The following is a 19,767-nucleotide window of genomic DNA, read 5'->3' as shown; positions in this document are numbered from 1 at the left end:
ACAGAATTTAATATCTCTGGGCCTCAGGTCTATGATATGTAAATGAGGAGTAGCTTGAAGGGGTCTCAAGCTCTCAACCTTGTACAATCCTTTATACACAAATAGCTTAACATTTTCATAATGTCTTGCTCAGCAGCAATTTCACGTATGGATGCTCTGTCTCTAATTAGACAGCAAGGTTTCCAGGAGCGAGCACTAGACCTTCTTTTCTGTTGTATCATATTTCCTAGCACACTTTTGAATGTATTATAGATATTCAATAGATGTTCATTGATTAGTTCACAGAAACCACATAGGGAAGAGTTTCTTTATATAAAATTGCTACCACCATTATTGTTAGGGTGGAAGTAGATATACAAAACATTTTTTTCAGGAAATTAATATGTTAAAAATTGCAATAATAAAAGTGAGCCTAAACCTTGTATGTCATCTGATTGTTGCCTATATTGGCAATTTGTTCCATGACTGTAATAATTTGTAGTAATAATTCAAAGAGTAGGTGAAGAAAATACTCTGGGGCAGTGAAAATCTAGTAGTTGTTTAAGGAAATTACTTTTTATTTCAGAGGCTGTGTGAAGTACTGGTGAACGTTGAGATTGGATGACTGCTATGGTCTTTCCTCAAGAGGGTTTATAGACTATTTACAGCCTTTCTATATGGGCATAATGTTTTCATAAAGCACAAACCTGGGATCCATCTTTAATAATCAAAACTTTTTATTTAAAAGGATCATGTTGGATAAAATTGTCATCAGGACTCTAACGTAGATCCCCTTGAAATAGCACGGTTTCCTTTAGCATATCTTATTATACTAGATATCAGCATGACTTAGCAACTGCCGTGAAGGGATTCAATTTTTCTCTTCATGATTGACAACCTAAACCGTCTTCCTAGTTGTAGGCATCGTCATGTCTTGCATGTTCTTGGGGAGTGATGCCAACATTTTTTCTTTCTCTACTAATTCACAGAATTTTCTGGTTGCTATGACGATGACCATGGGATGCAGGATGAAGAAGAGCAAAGGCCATGGATAAGCAGAAGAGACGGCAAAGTGTCAGAGTCACAAAGCAGGCAGGCTGCAGCACATTGCTCACAGACTTGGGGGTGAAAGAAGATGGTTTGGGTTTGTCATGAGCCAAAAAGTAAACATGTTCCAACCTGTGGGTATGTGGGCTTCAAGAGGATGGAGATTTATTTTACTTTACTCTTGAAAGTACACTTTTTGTGAACTTGTAGTCATGGGAAAACAAAATGAATTTATATAGAACCGAGTATTTGTCCTATTCCCTATTTTATCTCCTGTGCTGGTTGTCTGAATAAAAGAAACTTTATATTAATTTTTCTCATTTGCACAAATGCTATTAAATGAGTATAAGCCAACAATTACTGATATTCTTTTTGAAAAATCAGTTATTGGTTAAAATAACTAAGCACTTTATATATAACAGAAAGAATAAAAGAGAAGGCATATGGATTAGATTGGATTCAGTCCTATTACGGACTCTATGTCTGGCCAAGTCACTGGTGTCTTTTTCTCCTGCACGTTTACTGAGAATAGGAAGAATGTCAGTCTTTATTCTGGGAGATATGAAGTTGTCACAAGAATGTGCAACACTGTCAGGGATACAAGGCATCTCATTGGTCCTCCTGAGACCATTTGTTTTACTGGTAAGATTATCAAAGTCTAGAAGTGTAGGTAACAAACTTCTGCCTTCACAATGCTACATTTTCTTCTTCTCCCATATAACCTGAGTATTCTTTCTATCTCCCTGACTAGTCAATAGTATTCCTGGGTGTAGACATCACTACACTTAAATTGGCCTTTTCAAGTCCTTTTTTTTTTAGATTACTTTTTGTTTGGAGGTCCTTCAAAAGAATTTTTTTTTTTTTTTTACAAAATTCTTTACTTCCCACAGCACTACAAACACTAAACAGAATTATAACCATATGAACATATAAATGTATATGTAGATTTATGTGAATTTGTATTCATATAATTTCTGCATATACATCTGTAGTCCCAGTATTCACATGTTCACATGTACATTTGCTAAATGATTTGCTTAATGTCTTTTACCTCACTTTATGTTGCAGTTTCTCCATCTATAAAATATGAATAGTAATAGTATATAAATTATAGAATTGTGTGTAATATTTGATTTATTAACAGTCAATAAAATGTTGAAAATAAAATGAGTACAATTTATATTATTATTAATTATTTTTCAGGCTATGTATTTGTCACTTATGATAATACCTGAGATTCAAACATCTTTACACATCCAAAATTAATTTTATGCCCAACAGATTGTGAAACTACCTCTGTACTCTTGCACAGATGGATTTTCCATAGTCCTTTATATCTTCACCCTAGGGACATGTATAATCACTGGATTCTACTAATCCTCAAGATACTAAAGAAAAAACACTCAGAAGACCAAAGCAATTTTATGAGAAGTTAAATTATGTGGTTTCCTCTATCTTTTTACATATGTCTTGACATGAATGGTGAGGAGTCCTTCCCCCTATTGCTGAATGACTGGCTTTTGATAGATTCTAAGAAATGGGGAGCCATTGTTTTCAGTTGGGTTCTGACTGCTGAACCCATGAAGCTCCACTGGATAGCTCCAAGTCCATGGCCATACAAACAGGCCCATTTAAACTAGGTGCAGTCACAAAACAAAACTAACAGACAAGAATCAGAGAAGGAGATTTGTTGGAAAAGGTAGACAGAGATGGGAGAGGCTGAGCATGTTGATTCACACCACTAATCCCAGCACTTGAGAGGGAGAGGTAGTTGAATCACTGAGAGCTCTAAGTTAGCAAAGACTACACAGTGAAAACACACACACACACACACACACACACACACACACACACACACACACAATGGAGAGGGTGGAGTATAAGAATGGTCAGCATGTATTATGTGCATGGGTGAAACTATTAAAGAGTAAGTATAGTTAATAAAAAATTACCTAAAAATGTCATGACAGATTGGTACCACCCTCCTCCATACATGCCATGTGCAAAACATTCTGTCATTCATTTTTAGGGTAGATTTTTTTTTCTGAGAAGGAAATATTTTGTCATAACATGGACTTAAGTTAAACCAAAAAGCAGAAGAGGATGTTGGTTTTCATAGGACATCTATATCTGAGAAATCAACCTGTCACATCTGCTATTAAATGCGAAAGAGAAGGAAATGAAAAGCATTGGTCATCTCAAAACTTAAGTCATTCAGCTGTCAACACACCTTGCAAATGGTAAGCGTTTTAGAACTAAAATTCTCAGTATTACTTTGTTTGTTCTTTCAAGAACATTTATTAAATTGTCCAGACTGATTAAAAAAACACTCAAAGGATAGACAATATCACCAGATCTTGTAGCAGATAGTAGGAAAATGACTTTCAAATACGATTATAATTACTGAGCTTTTTGTGTGATGAATATGCCCAAATTTGGGAATTGCAATTCTATTCTTCCTGCTTCTTCTTTCAGAGGAAGTATTAAAGCATTTGCTTTTCAGCGTTTATTACAAAGTCAAACAATCTTTATAAATAAATACAGTTGAGAAATATCTGTGAACTCTTGGAAGGTAACATTGCACCCAAATGGTTAGACTGGAAAAGGGAAGTGAATCCTATCACCAGGCTGGACAAGGAAGTGAATGTTGTTACCAGGCTAAGCTTTTCTGGAAAGCAGTTTCTGAACACACTAACTCTCAGGATCACAATATACCTTACTAAGGAAGGTAAAGCTAGACAACTCGAATCAATAAGTAAATACCGTTGAGTAAACTACTTGCAGCTTCAGGAAATTGTATCCTGTTTCAGGAAGAACTGCAGCCATCACATGAAGGGGGAAACTTTTCATTTGCTACTTAATCTTTCTTGTGCTCCACATATTACACATTTACTTTTTACAGAGAATCAGCAGATTTTTTTTCGAAAGGACTGTTTTCATTCTGACTTTCGCTCAATTTTCATTTTACAATCCAATATTTATATTTTAATGAAGACATTCATTGACAAATAAATATCAAAAATGAAAATAACACAGGTTTTTTTGTTTGTATGTTTGTTTTTATTTCTGATTTTGTTGCTGTTTTCCACCTAGCACGTATCTAGACAGAGGCTGAGATTATAATTGTGTGAAGAGATGTGGGAAACAGAATTTTTAGGACTCAGCCATTAGAATGGGCAATCAACTTTATTTACTTATTTCAATTATTATCCACACATGGCATTGTACTAAATGGTTTTGAGGACATGGAAGCTGAATAGCTTACATTTTTGTCCTCTATGTATTTCATATTTAGTTATGAGTACACATATACACAAATAATTTTAATGAAAGAGAATATATAATGTGCTATAATAAAGTACAATTGCATACTCTCAGATAAATCTGAGTTTAGATTAGGATGAGACGTGAACAAGCTAAAATATCATTAAAACTGTGATGCCTGAGGTTTCCCTTGAAAAGTAGGGATATTTTGGTTCAAAACTAGCTGGAGTGGGCTCCCCCTGTGGAAGTCCTACAGGACCGTGGAATTCAGGCACATGGAGAATTGGACAATGCAAGTCAAACACATTTGTGCTTGCTGAGGTTCTGTGTATTAGTTTCCCATCACTGGGAAAAGTATGATGTAAATTAACTTGAGTAACAGCTTCTTCTGCTTGTGGTTTTGGGGATTTCACTGCATGGTCACTGGGCTTTGCTGTTTTGAGCTCTGGGTGCACAGTCGGTCAAAGTAAGAGCGTGAAGCAGAGGAACCTGTTCAACCCAGGCAGGTAGAAAGCAAAGAAGGGAAAGGCTGGGAGTCCCAAATACCATTTCAAATGTGTACTCATATCAACCTCAGTGCCTCTACTGGGTCCTTCCCTCTAAAGGTTCTGCCACCTACTATCAGATCCCCAGGACAGTGGCAATAGTAGCCTTGTGTACTCTTCTGTTATTTACTGGAAAATGTTAAGAAATATTCTGTAGATGCCTGAGCCTACTGATAGTATTGAATAAAATATATATTTTTATATAAACACATACGATAGAGTGTGTATATTAGGCAAGTAAGAGATTAATGACTATTACCTACAATAAATTAAAAAAATTGTAAAAGTGCAATAAATTTTTTTTAAAGCTCTGCATAAGTTATTTATTTGTGGAATTGTACACTTAGTATTATCAGTCCAAAGGACCAGGGAGAACCATACCATGAGTAAGAAAAGATCATCAGACTACCTTAGAGTGAGCTAAAATTCATCATCTATGATCTAAGAAGCATGTACCAACACCAGCATTCTGTTGAGATTAGAATCATTCTATAAACTCAAGGTATCTAGCACCTCCAGAAAACGGCCATTCCAGCTTCCTTCCTTTGTCTTCAAAATCTATGTTTGCTTTGCTTAAATAACAGACAGAAAGAACTTACCATGACATTCTTGAGAAAAAAAAATCATGTATTTTGCTAGAATGTTAGTGAGGAAAAGTCTTTCCAATAACCAATGCTACTTGGTTACTGGTGGTTTGTTGAGGATTGTGAACCAATAGCAACCAAAATATGTGGGAGACATATTGAAGTGGTTGCTTATTGACACAGGTTTATAAAGCTTTTCTCTGAACCAAAATCTATATTAGTCTTGTTTCTAAAGGTGGCTAAACTTCTTTTTGGGCAGTTGGGGATATAGATCAGGGGAAGAACACTTGCCTAGCATGTATGAGGACCCAAGCAAATCCCAGCATTGAACCGAAAACAAAAGAAAAATGTGAAATTATTCTCCAGTTCTGTTTTGTTTGGTACATGGAGCTTGTGAATTAAACTCACACAAGACAGAGTACCATTAGCAAAACAATCAAGCCAACAAAAAACTAGTGATTGTTATTCACATAGGTATACCAGAAGCTCACATAAAATCTCTCTCAAGGTTCCAATCAGAGTTTGAGGCTTTGTGTAACATCATCATAGAGGAAGAAGAAAGAAATCAGGCCATTTCTGTTTCAATAAATGGAATTTGGAAAATAAAAAGAAGCCTTTAAATATTAGATGGCAGTTTTCATGGAGATGCCAATTTTATGGTGATGAGTCAGTTCTGGGTTGCGCTCATGCAGACAACTGACAACAATTAAATATTTTAAATCTCTTTTATGTTATTTTTTGAAGCTTTGCCTTTAGGCAGGAGATTCCAGGAACTCACGTGCATGCCTCCTACTCTCTATCTCTCCATATATTCTGCTTGATATATATATCCAAATAGTATCCTTAGGTATTTAGGATTATCTAACTTAAAACAAAAATCAATTATATGGTCATTGCAGATTAATATTTGACATTACCCATTTGAATTATAATATTCTTTTACTGAACTTGGCATGGGATTCTAACGCTGTCTTTTAATGTCTGTGTATATGGTGACGCTGGGATTCATGTCTTTGTCTTCGGTTCTAGTTTTCTTCCTGTTGCTGTAATAAGGCTTCTTCTATATCAATTACCAATTAAGAAAATGCCTTAGAGACATGGCCATAGGCCAGTGTGATCTGGGTGACTCTTCACTTGAGAGTCCCTTCTCAGGTGACTCCAGTTGTGTCAAGTGGACAGCTGAAGCTCACTCTGCACCCAAAACCTCCATATCTAAACCCAAATGTTGTATTTGACTTTTTATGGTTAAAATAGTGTAGTAAATAGAAAAATATGGATTTAAAATATTGGTCAACAATAGAGTAGACTTCTTTGAAAACATGATTTCCATGATTTAAATATAAATCTTCAGTTTTTATTTCATACATATTTTTGTTCATAAAAATATTTCATGCTACTTTAGGGTCAAATCAACACCAAAACATTTTATTATCATATGTCAATCTTTTAATTTGAACCATATAAAGTTGATAGTTTCTAGGTAAAGGTATATAAATATTCCCAATTACATGTGTACTTTTTTTTTTGGTAACTGGAACACACAAACATGTAAATCACTGACAATAACGTGGGCAGAAATTTTGGATTTTACATTTAATTTCCATCTCTTTTCTCCACAGCTGAGCCCAGTGTTATTGACAGTTTAGTGTTGTCAGACTGATTAAGTGGACTGGGGCTTTACTTCTAAGTGGCTCTTCAGATGGAAAGCTGAAAGAACTGTGTCACCTTAATGGAGAAAGACTAAGAAGATTCTCTCTCTGAATATATTTAGTGGAAGTGTGAATGGAAGAGGGACGAATTTTGTGCTGTCTAAAATAAAAAAAATGAAATCAATTGAAAAATTTCTATCCAAAGACACTTCAAAATAAACACTGAAATATGTATTGCCTTCAAGAAAAAAAAAAACATTACTCTAGATATAACCCCAACTAGTTCCTTCTGAGCTAAATAAAAAATCCTGGGGCTGATACTGACAGATACTTTCTGACAACTGGGTCAAACCTCCAGGGTTTCCATTAACTTCCAAACATAGGGAAGCCCCAGACTCTGTGCCATATGGAATTTCAGACGGGAAATTCAGACACCCAAATGTGCACAGTAGTGAGTAAGCTGGGATGGCTATGTAACTGGTAGGTGGCAAGAAGAATTCAGCATCATGCCTTCTTCTAGGAGGAAGAAGTCTAGAAAGGACAAGCAGACGTTTAATTCCAGGTATTTATTTGGTTGTATCCCACCCACTCCCTGCTACCATATACACCCCAAGCAGGGTTGCCAGGCCTTGTTTAATATGGGTTTATATTTTTTGAGTAGATGATAAACAGTAAAGAAAGTTGTGTTCAAAAGTCATCTTAGATGTTTGGAATTTCTGATAATCTAAGGCAGGGAAACCTCCTCCCCTCAGCACTTCCCATGGGCTAAATCTGATTATTTTGAAAGGAAAGGTGAGATAAAATTGCTTCACTTTGGCAAGTATTTCATGTTGTTCTTTGGTGATCAATGTTTCTTTCATACATTTTGGGAAAAGGGCTACAGTAATATCTGTGGGTACTAGTGTGTCCTGCTGACACAGGGGAAGATGAGAGAGGTCAGACCTTGACTTCCTGGGAGCTTCTTGCGGTAAGTAAATACAACCTTGTATCCCTTGTTGCCCGTCTCAAGGCATTATTTTATGAACGCTGTCTGATCCATGGGACTCTCCTTTCTTTATTACTTGAAGGAAAAAGTAAAACTAGGATTTTCCCTTTTTTTTTTTTTTTTTTTCTTTTTTCAAGACAGGGTTTCTCTGTGTAGCTTTGTGCCTTTCCTGGAACTCACTTTGGAGACCAGGCTGGCCTCGAAGTCACAGAGATCCGCCTGGCTCTGCCTCCCGAGTGCTGGAATTAAAGGCGTGCGCCACCACCGCCCGGCGATTTTCCCTTTGGATACTGATCGAATCTTCTAGGAGCAGATAGGTATCCACAATCTCAAGTTTCTCTCAGCGCTATAGTCAGCAGCGCCCTGTACCCCAGTTAGTTTTCTCCTTGGGAGAAAATTTGTGTTGTTGGGAAAGGAGCTATTTGAGTTAGTGTTGAAAAAGTCTTCCCGGGAGACATGAGCAAATGTCTGTTTTCCAGACAGGGAACCAAGAAGAGAGCAAATAAACGATTTCACCCAAGTTTAACTTGGTGAAGCAACAAATGCAGTTGGAATGACTTATTGGGCTATAGGTAATGGTTTATTTACAGGAGCATGGGAAACTTACCAACAGCCACACTACCACAGAAAAGATTTTCCCCACCCCAGCAACTGCCAGTCACTTACATGTAGCATGAATTGTTAGAAGATCTTATTAATAAAAACAAACCTGGAGCCAGGTATTGGGGGTGAATGCTGGAAGATCAGAGAGACAGAACAGGCCACAGCTAACCTCACCTCTCCAACTTCTGAGCTGATCTTGTTTCCTCAAACTGGAAGCCTCTGTGTCCTCATCTGAATGAATCTCAGCTGAACTGTGCTGCTAAAAGCCTAAAAGCTTAACCAGCCCTAGTTCCTGGTCCTCACGCCTTCTATACCTTTCTGCTTCCTGCCATCACTTCCTGGGATTAAAGGTGTGTGTCACCATGCCTCACTGTTTCCAGTGTGGCTTTGAATTCACAGAGATCCAAATGCTAGGATTAAAGGCGTGTGTGCCACCATTTTCTGGCCTCTATATCTAGTGGCTATTCTGTTCTCTGACCCCAGATAAGTTTATTAGGGTGCACAATATATTGGGGAACATAACATCACCACACTTATATAAACTTGGGAAGGAGCAAGTCTTGTGAGCCTTTCTCCCTAGGCTGGAATATTGATGGGCCCAATCTTCTGTGGATTTTATGGGAATAATCATAGCCAGTGAAATTTCAAGACAGCAAGAACCTCATCTCACGAGGACAGCATTCTGTAACAATTAGTAAATCTTTCTCTTTGGGAACCTGGTCCTTATTCAATGTTTCTTTAAAGCTATTGAAATGGACTGGAGAGATTACTAAATGACTAATTTAGTTGATGGTTTCCAGCATCAATGTTGAACATCTCACAATTGCCCGCATCGCCATCTCCTGGGGGATCCAATGTCTCTGACTTCAAGGGTACTGTCACTCATGCACGCATACCTATATAAACACACACACACACACACATAAATAAAAAGAAATCTTAAAAAATAAAAGCTGTTAACATAAGCATACAGTAGAGCAGTTGAGATCCTAACCCATATGATGGTTGATCAGTACGGTCTAATATAGGCTCAGTACTGTGTCTTTTTCTTGTCTAGGTTAAACATTTCCAGCCCTGTTTGCACATGACAGTTTTGCATCCTTTCAACACACTTCTCACCTCCCTACAAATTATAACAGTATGGCCCCATGGTAAAGACATTTGACAAAAGGTATTTTTCAGACAATGTATTTTCAGTTCTTGAAAAGGAATCACAGTAGTCTGTGGGCAGTTTGAAAGGGTTACATGCAGGAAGCTACTTCTGTGACATAGGATTCTAGCCATTAATAACAAGGATGATGCAAGGGGAAAAAACTATGATCCCCCAAGGTCCTCTTGCTTCATTTATGGCTCGTATGACTTTCTGGAAAGTGATATTCATTCATGGTAAGAAACAGAATGGTTTGAGATCATGAGCGGAGAAAATGCTGAAGTTGAGAATAGAGCAACATTTGCTATTTTGCGTCTTCTTCCTCTTATCCATAGCATTTCATACCCATTGATGTCAACAGTGTGAGGATCAAGTGACTGCAAAGACTGTGGCTAAAGACATCAGAAGATTCATGAACAATTCTTTCCACTACTTGTGTGGCACAGAGTTGTTGGCCCTAGAGTGTCATGAACATTAAGGGCTTGAAGCCATACAATTTTGTTCTCCATTTATTTGCTCTCTAGTTTCATGGTGATGGTCAAGGCTTAAAGCCAATGAAACAACTTCGACTTTTCCGCTGGAGCACAAGCGCTAGCTATTTGGAGAAGCCTATGGAAGTGCATCATGGGATACCGCATCTCTCTGTGAACACCACATGAAGGTATTCTGAATACTTTTCACTTTTACTCATAAAATTTGATCAAAACCATGGCGAAAATGCAACTTTTGTGTTCTGATTTCAAGTGTGTCTTTGAAGGAGCCTCTGAAGATGGTTCAGGGACCTAACTATTAACTACTTCTAGCAAATGCTCCCAAAGGGCAACACGAGCTCACTGTGGTTGGGAAAAAAAAATCTGCTTAAAAGTACTAGAAAGGAAGAATAACTATTGAATAGGATATTTAGAATGAAAAACTGGACACAAACTGTGCTGTCCACTTTGAAATCATTTAAAGCACGGGAATGTGGATGGCCCTGTATAGCGAAAAGCTGACTGATATGCCTTCTCACTGAAGATAATGAAAACCCCACTGTGAGTGCTTGTCAGGATCTCTTTGAAAACTGCATTCCTTTTGCACACCCTCGAGCACACTCATGCATCCTAGCCTCATCTGACACTGACCCAGTCTTCTAGGAAATGCTGGAGATGTACTGTTTTTATACAACATGGCCACCTATCCTCAATACCAGTGTGCAGCTCAGCAAGACAGAGCTGTGACTTTTTCTCACTGCTGCTGTTGTGACTGGAGAGGATTAGAGATTTCCAAGGATCCAATCTAGGCAATCTGTTCTATAAGATTATCTCACTGTTGGGCTTCCTGTCATATATTTGTTTCTAAGAAGAAATAACAGATTTCAAATCCTTAAGTATGGAAGTAACATTTGTTTATGGTGCAGATAACATCATTGATAACTTTGAATGTGTGTGTGTGTGTGTGTGTGTGTTTGTGTGTGTGTGTGTGTGTGTGTGTGTGTGTGTGTGTGTGTGTTGGGAGGGGTAAATGCTCATAGCCTATTCCATGAGAAATCTCTAAATGAAAATTTAAAAAAAAAAAACTAATTTTTTTACAAACTATAATTACTTTAATTACAGGATAATTATATAAATAATGCATTTGAGTGTAGGTTTCAGTTTTCTTTGTTTTCTAAATATTATCATCTTTCACTGTTTTCAGACGTGTAAACAGGAAACATTCGAGTTTAGATGAAGAGCAGGTGAACTGCCTGTGATACAAGGAGAGACAATCAAAAGATGATTAGCTATTGAAAATTGCCTAACTAGGTGCTAATTTTTAAGTGAGCAGGTGTAGTTAGTCATTATAACTTTAAAATGAAAATATATTTGAATTAAACCTACCCTTCAACATTAAAATAACATTAGAGGTCTAACTAGTACTGACTATATCCAGCAAAGGCACAGAAGAGTGTAATTCAAAGATGAAGCAGTCAGCCCTTCAGCATGAGGAGAGAGCTGTAGGTTTGTAAAGAAATGTTAAATTGGTTTCATAACATTTTATTGACTTTCTTGAACCATGGCTCAAGCATCATTGGCATGTAAAAAACATTAATACTGCATTTATAGTTAAATGATGGTCAATTTTTACAGAAATGATACAAAATCAGAATGATCCTACAATTAACCAGGACTGAAGCCAATTAGTATTTAATTCTCAGTTCAGTTGTTTTACTTATTGTCACTTAAATGCTTTAATGTCCTTGGTTCTTCTGATAGAGCCCACAAACTGAGTCTGTGTCAAACAGGATGGTAAACCTGTGACTAGAGAAGAGACATTACAATTCAAGGTGGCACAGCACACATAATCACACACAGCACCCTTAAATCACATACAGCTGCACCTGAAATAGAAAGAACAATTTTCATTAAAAATTAATGCAACCAAAGAAAATAAAGCAATATATGGCATTTGCTATGGGACTGTTTTAGATTCATTAAACAATGTGGAAAAATCTAAACACTTTCTAAGGATCCAGGTGATGGAACATGTAGCAGTTTAATAAATTTTTCTTTAGTGCACAAAATTATACTTCAGTGTCAGGAAAGAGTTTAAAAGCTCTTGAAAAAGGAAAACACATTATTGCAAATTCAAATGCATAAGAAATGAATCTGAATAAACTTGTAAGACTATTGGAACGGGTGTGTGGTGTGGTATGGTACTCTCAACTTCCAGCTAGGTCTAGTAAGATAATTCGACTTCTACATCCTATCTATTCTCCCTAACTCACTAGAGATTATACATTAGGACTTTGCTTACATTTTTGAACTATTTAGATTTTTCTTTGACAGCATTAACATTGATTAGGCTTACCAACTGCTTCAATAATTGTGTCAATATTTATATTAATATTTTGAAATTTTCTTAGATGTATACAATGTATTTTGATCATACTCATCCCCATTCTATCTCCCTCTAATCCCCCTGGGAACCCCCATGTACCTCTTTCTTAACTTCATACCTTTATCATTTATTATTATTATTATTATTAAAACACCATACCAAATAACTAGTGCTGATTATGAGTGCATTAGTGTGAGATCATCCACTGTAACGTGGGCAACATACCAACAGACATATCCCCAAAGAAAATTGTTCTTTCCCTTAGCAGCCATTTAGTGTCAATAGATTTTCTGCTATTGGTGATCCAGCAGGAACCCATCTACTATCCATGATGAAAGTTTGGCTAGCTTGACACTGTGTAGGACTTAGGCAGGCAAGTGCAGCTGCTGTGTATTGATGTGTGTACCTGCAATGTCATGTCCAGAAGACAGCATTCCATAGCTCTCTGCCCTGTCTTCTGGCTCTTACTTTATTTTTGCCTCTTCTTCCATGGTGTTTCTGACCCTTACATGGACGAGGTTGCTATGGATGATCCAACTATGGGTGAATACTTACAGTTGCTCCATAGAAGAGATTTTATGTCTGATACTGTAGAAGAGGTCAAAACCCCATGCCTAGGGAGACCATAGGGCCTTGGGGCAAATATAAATCCTGTTCTTTCTCTAAATGGTAATTTTGTCAAACTGACTTCTAAATACTTATGATTAGGTCTACATATTTGGGCTTCTCAACCTTAGTCAGAGACTACACTATTTCCAGTTTGTTATTTAATGCAGACACTCAAATCTGGTACAAATACTGAGACCAAATGGTTGTGAGTATCTATAACAATTGAATTATTTTATGGAATTTCTTTATGACTGACCCTATTTTATGACTAGTCTCAAGAGTATTAAATTTGGTTCCACCTGGTTTTTGTGGAGGGCAATGCCAATGAATAAAATGTATTATGGTTAAATGTTTCACATGCTGTTTTCCCCCTTACAGTTAAAGAGGAGAGTTTGCTGGAAGAACCAATGCTGGTACTAAAATTTCTAACTTATCCAAGGCTCAGAAAAGATAGCAGTAATGCATAAGTTTACATTAGGTTAAAATTACTTGTCATGGTCAAGTTTGGTGTCATATATATATATCAAATAAACCATAGAAGAGTTCTGTTTTTCATGCCAAAAATTCTCCAAGTGATATGAGTGGATGTGTCCCCTTAAGTTTATTCAAGCACCAGCACATGCTACATGCTTAATATATATCTACTAAAATCTAAGTATTATAATTTCCGACCTCATTCAAATCTTGTTTGTGATACATCTAGATCTCATGTACATACTACAAAATAACTAAGAATAGACAACTGGAACTAACTCAAATGCTCCTCCCTCTGTGAAGGAATTTTGTTTTTCTTCCTGACTATATTTGTCTTATCACTTCTCTTATACTTTTCATTTCTAATGTCTTAATTCATAATTTAATCTTTTTCTTCCCTTTTCTGCTTCCAAGATTAATTCACTGTAGGGATTCTTGTATCTTAATTTGTTAAATCGAATTCCTGAATATTAATTGAGTTGGGAAATTAATACATTTAGAACTTTTTGCTTTAGTCATTTATGTGGTCAAAAGCATGTCTGACATTTTCTTTTTCCACAGAAATAAAACTGGATATTAAAGAGAATAATTCTTGCTTATTTACTAACACATATTGAACGTTGGTGGGTTTTTAATAAAGAAAAAACATATTTTATGTCTTAATTAGGGTTTCTATCGCTGTGAAGAGACACCATGGCCATGGCAACTCTTATAAAGGGAAACACCTAATTGGGGCTGGCTTACTGAGGTTTAGTCCATTATCATCATGGTGGGAAACATGGTAGTATGTTGGCAGACATGGTGCTGGGGAGGTAGCTGAGAGTTCTACATCCAGAGCTGGAGGCAGCAGGAAAAGACTGCAACACATCAGCAAGACTAGTGCATCTGAGACCTCAAAGCCTGCTGCCAGTGACACACCTCTTTCAACAAGGCCACATCTACTCCAACAAGACCACACCTCCCAATAGTTCCAGTCCCTATGAGACCATGGGGCCATTTCAATTCAAACTACCACAGATGACAACTGGAACAGGTAAGTGCTAAATTACCTGGTGACAGTAAGTTAGGAGGAAATCCAACTGAGAAATCCTCCCTGAAAACAAGCAAGTGACAAAGGTATGATTCTTTTTTGTTTTTATTCTCTCATATTACATCCTTACCATAGTTTCTTCTCCCTCCTCTTCTTCCATTTCCTCGCCATCCCTCCCATCTTCCTCAGATCTCTTCTGGTCTCTTTCAGAAAGGGGCAGGTTTCCCAGGTATATCAACCAAATATGGCCTATCTAGTTGCAATAAGACTAGGCACAACCCCTCATATTAAGGTTGGACAAGGCAACCCTGTAGGAGAAGAAGGGTCACAAAATTAGGCAACAGTGTCAGAGACAACCATCACTCCCATTGTTAGGAGTCCCACAAGAAAATCAAGCTACACAACCATAACATATATGCAGAGGATCTCAGTCAAAACCATTCAAGCTCCCTGATTTTTGGTTCCATCTCTCTGAGCCCCTATGAGCACTGAATAGTTGATTCTGTGGGTTTTCTTGTGGTATCCTTGAACCCTTTGGCTTCTATAATCCTTCCTCTCCCTCTTCGGCAGGATACCCCAAGCTCTACCCAATGTTTGGCTGTGGGTCTCTGCATCTTATTCCATCAATTGTTGGATGAAGCCTCTCTAATGACAATTATGCTAGGCTCCAATCTATGAGTATAGCAGAGTATCATTAGGAATCATTTCATTGCCTGGTTACAGAAGATGGCTAGTTCAAACCCTGCATCCCTCATTACTAGGAGCCTTAGCTAGGGTTACCCTTGTAGATTCCTGAGAGTTTCTTAAGGTAGTTTCTATATCCTAATATAGTTTCTATATCTTAAGGTAGATCAATTCTAAATTTTCTGAGAAACCTTCATTTTTATTTCAAAAGTGAATATACAAGTTTATACTCCCACCAGGAATGGAAGGTACAAATCCTTACAGCAGATTTTGAGGTTCCATTAATAGATAACATTAGATTAATAGAAATCTATGAAGTAGACACATTTGCTTGTCCTCTGTACTTCGCTTTATATTATATTTCCTTTTCTGCTCTCATTCAGATGGGATAAAGGGAGTAGTTTTTGCTAAAATCAAAGCTTCTTTGCTTATGCTTGGTGAAGATTTTCCTTGGAACCATAGTATTTTTATCTTTTTTAAGAGGATACAATTTTTTTTTAAATTTTTATTTTTTATTTTGCAATACAATTCAGTTCTACATATCAGCCACAGATTCCCCTGTTCTCCCACCTCCGGTCCCCCTCACCTTCCCCCCAGCCCACCCCCCATTCCCACCCCCTCCAGGGCAAAGCCTCCCCTGTGGACTGAGATCAATCTGGTAGGCTCAGTCCAGGTGGGTCCAGTCCCCTCCTCCCAGGCCGAGCCAAGAGATCCTGCATAGGCCGCAGGTTTCAAACAGCCGACTCATGAAATGAGCACAGGACCTGGTCCCACTGTCTGGATGCCTCCCAAACAGATCAGGCCAATCAACTGTCTCACCCACTCAGAGGGCCCGATCCAGTTGGGGACCCCCCAGCCATTAGTTCATAGTTCATGTGTTTCCATTCGTTTGGCTATTTGTCCCTGTGCTTTATCCAACCTTGGTCTCAACAATTCTCACTCATATAAACCCTCCTCATTCTCGCTAATTGGACTCCCAGAGATCCACCCGGGGCCTAGCCATGGATCTCGGCATCCAGATGCCTCAGTAGTTGGATGGGGTTTCTAGCACAACAATTAGGGTGTTTGGCCATCCCATCACCAGAGTAGGCCAGTTCGGGCTGTCTCTCGACCATTGCCAGAAGTCTGTTATGGGGGTATCTTTGTGGATTTCTGTGGGCCTCTCTAGCACTTTGCTTCTTCCTATTCTCATGTGGTCTTCATTTACCATGGTCTCCTATTCCTTGTTCTCCCTCTCTGTTGTTGATCCAGCTGGGATCTCCTGCTCCCCCAAGCTCTCTTTCCCTTGACCCTCGCCCTTCATTACCCCCACTCATGTCCAGGCTGTTCATGTAGATCTCTTCCATTTCTCCGTCATTGGGTGATCCCTGTGTCTTTCTTGGGGTCCTGTTTTCCAGGTAGCCTCCCTGGTGATGTGAGTAGCAGTCCAGTCATCCTTGTTCCACATCTAGTATCCTCCTATGAGTGAGTACATACCATGTTTGTCTTTCTGAGTCTGGGTTACCTCACTCAGGATGATTTTTTTCTAGATCCATCCATTTGTCTGCAAACCTCATGATGTCATTGTTTTTCTCTGCTGAGTAGTATTCCATTGTGTATATGTACCACATTTTGTTTATCCATTCTTCAGTTGAAGGGCATCTAGGTTGTTTCCATGTTCTGGCTATTACAAACAATGCTGATATGAACATAGCTGAACAAGTGCTCTTGTGGTGTGATTGAGCATTCCTTGGGTATATGCCCAAGAGTGGTATAGCTGGATCTTGGGGGAGATGAATTCCCAATTTTCTAAGAAAGTGCCATATTGATTTCCAAAGTGGTTGTACAAGCTTACATTCTCACCAGCAGTGGAGGAGAGTTCCCCTAGCTCCACATCCTCTCCAGCATAAGGTGTCTTCAGTGTTTTTGATCTTAGCCATTTTGACAGGCGTAAGGTGGTATCTCAGAGTTGTTTTGATTTGCATTTCCCTGATGATTAGAGATGTTGAGCAATTCCTTAAATGTCTTTCAGCCATTTGAGTTTCCTCTGTTGAGAATTCTCTGTTTAGTTTGATAGCCCATTTCTTAATTGGACTGTTGGGCATTTTGATGTCTAATTTCTTGAGTTCCTTATATATTCTGGATATCAGTCCTCTGTCAGATGTGGGGTTGGTAAAGATCTTTTCCCATTCTGTAGGCTGTCGCTTTGCCATGTTGACCGTATCCTTTGCTCTACAAAAGCTTCTCAGTTTCAAGAGGTCCCATTGATTTTTTTCTCACAAATATCAGTCCAGTAGCAGAACTATTGAAATTTTTCTTTCTTAGTTTATTTTATCTTATTTCATTTCATTTGTACCTTTATTTACACAATGCATTATAGGTCAAAGTAACAGGATTTATTTATACAATCCTGATATCGGTTGTTACCTGGTCCTGTAGGGTGACTATATTTTGTTCCCATCAGAACCATTATTCAAAACTATGTAGAATGAGGTGGGCCTACAATGCCTGCAATTCCAGTGTTTGGGAAGCTGAAGCAAGGGGATATGTTTGAGTTCAAGGGCACTCTGGGCTGCATAATGAGTTTCTGGAAATCCTGGGCCACAGAAAGAGACTCTTATTTAAAAAAAATAATTAAAAAAACATAATTAGGCTTTGTTAGGTTCATATGAGTATTTATGTATAATTAGCAGTTCACATTTTTATTGAAATTTTGAGGAATCACTTGAAAAACAGTACTAAGGATAAATTTTGAAAATCATTTTCTTTCCTTTCTTCTCTCTTACAGGTTTAAATACTCACATTAAATTGTCTCAGAGGCTCTTCAAAAACATGCAGAGCCTAATTCTTTACCCTAGAGAGGATTTCTCAGTTTCATCTCTACAAACCCTTGGACAGAGTTTTGTTGGGTTCTCTCTCAAAGATCTATCTACCAGCCTTCATGAGAGCAACATAATACTCATAAACAAAAAAATCAAAATCAAATCTATCAAATATCTATATCAATATTTAAATCTGTGTTTTTAATTTATCATCTATCTATCTATCTATCTATCTATCATCTGCATATGGATATATTTTAGCATAACTTTGGAAAATATTATCCATTAAGGAAATTGCAATATGTCTCATGCTTTGTATATCAAGGACTAATTTCAAAATTTTATAAATATATTTGTTTGTATTTTTTCAAATAATACAATCTTTTTCTTATCAACTACAAAAGAGGTCTTTTATTGCTATGTTTTCTTGTATTTGAGTTAATTACATAATTGGAACAGTTTGGTTTTTTATCTGAAAACATATTAACAGAATAACAGTTCAAGGTGTTTTTGCAAGATTAGGCAATGCCTCCTGAAAGCTCAGGTTCTAGGTGCCCTCCAACAGTCAATAGCCAGTGTCGTCTTGGCTGTCTAAATTAATCATCAATCACCAAGAGGCAAGGACAATGGTCAACATTAGATTTTAAGATGTCCCCATGTACTTGTATTTTTGTTTGAGTCCACAGTGCAATGATTCTCCCTCATATAAGCATCAACCTGAAATATTACCCAAACTAAAAATGAGCCATACCATAGGTGACTTATTTATTATTTGTTCTTGATAAATCTGTTGAGAATTCACAACATTGGCTAATTGGGAATCTATCTAATTCTGTTAGTATGGAATAGTTACTTTATAGTCAAAGAGAGGGAAAAAGAAGAGTTCTTTATTTACCAATAAAGTACAGCCACAAAGCAGGTGCCTGTCTCTAAATCTCATGTTCCAAGTTACACACTTGTCATGTTCTTAATTGATTTACCTTTTTACTATGCTTACTGAAATGAAGAAACAGACAGTTTGGTACATTTTGTTGTGAGAAAAATTTTAAGTAAGCTTTTTTCTTGGTTTCCTAAATGTATTAGCAGTTTTCTTTGCTTTTACATATTTGTGTTTATGATTTATATTCATTTTCTTCAAGTTTATAGTCTTCACATTATGAAAATCCAGACAAGGAACAGAAAGCAAACAACAAAATACCCATCCAAAAAGACAAACCTGAAGTGAGCATGTAGAACCATCATCATCTCAAACCCAGATGTCTAGACACCAGCATAAGAACACCATCAATTAACAGCCAGGGCAATATGGCTCCACTAGTGTCCAGCTAACATACTACAGAAGGCTCTGAAAGAAATCCAACAGAGCACACACACACACACACACACACACACACACACACACACACACACACGACACAACACCACCACCTCCACCATCATTACCACCACCACCACCACCACCACCACCACCAAAAATAACAGGAATCAATAATCATTGGTCATTGAT

This window comes from Peromyscus eremicus, chromosome 2 (genome assembly GCF_949786415.1).
Source record: "Peromyscus eremicus chromosome 2, PerEre_H2_v1, whole genome shotgun sequence".
Lineage (NCBI taxonomy): Eukaryota > Metazoa > Chordata > Mammalia > Rodentia > Cricetidae > Peromyscus > Peromyscus eremicus.
Note: the sequence above shows the minus strand (reverse complement) of the source record.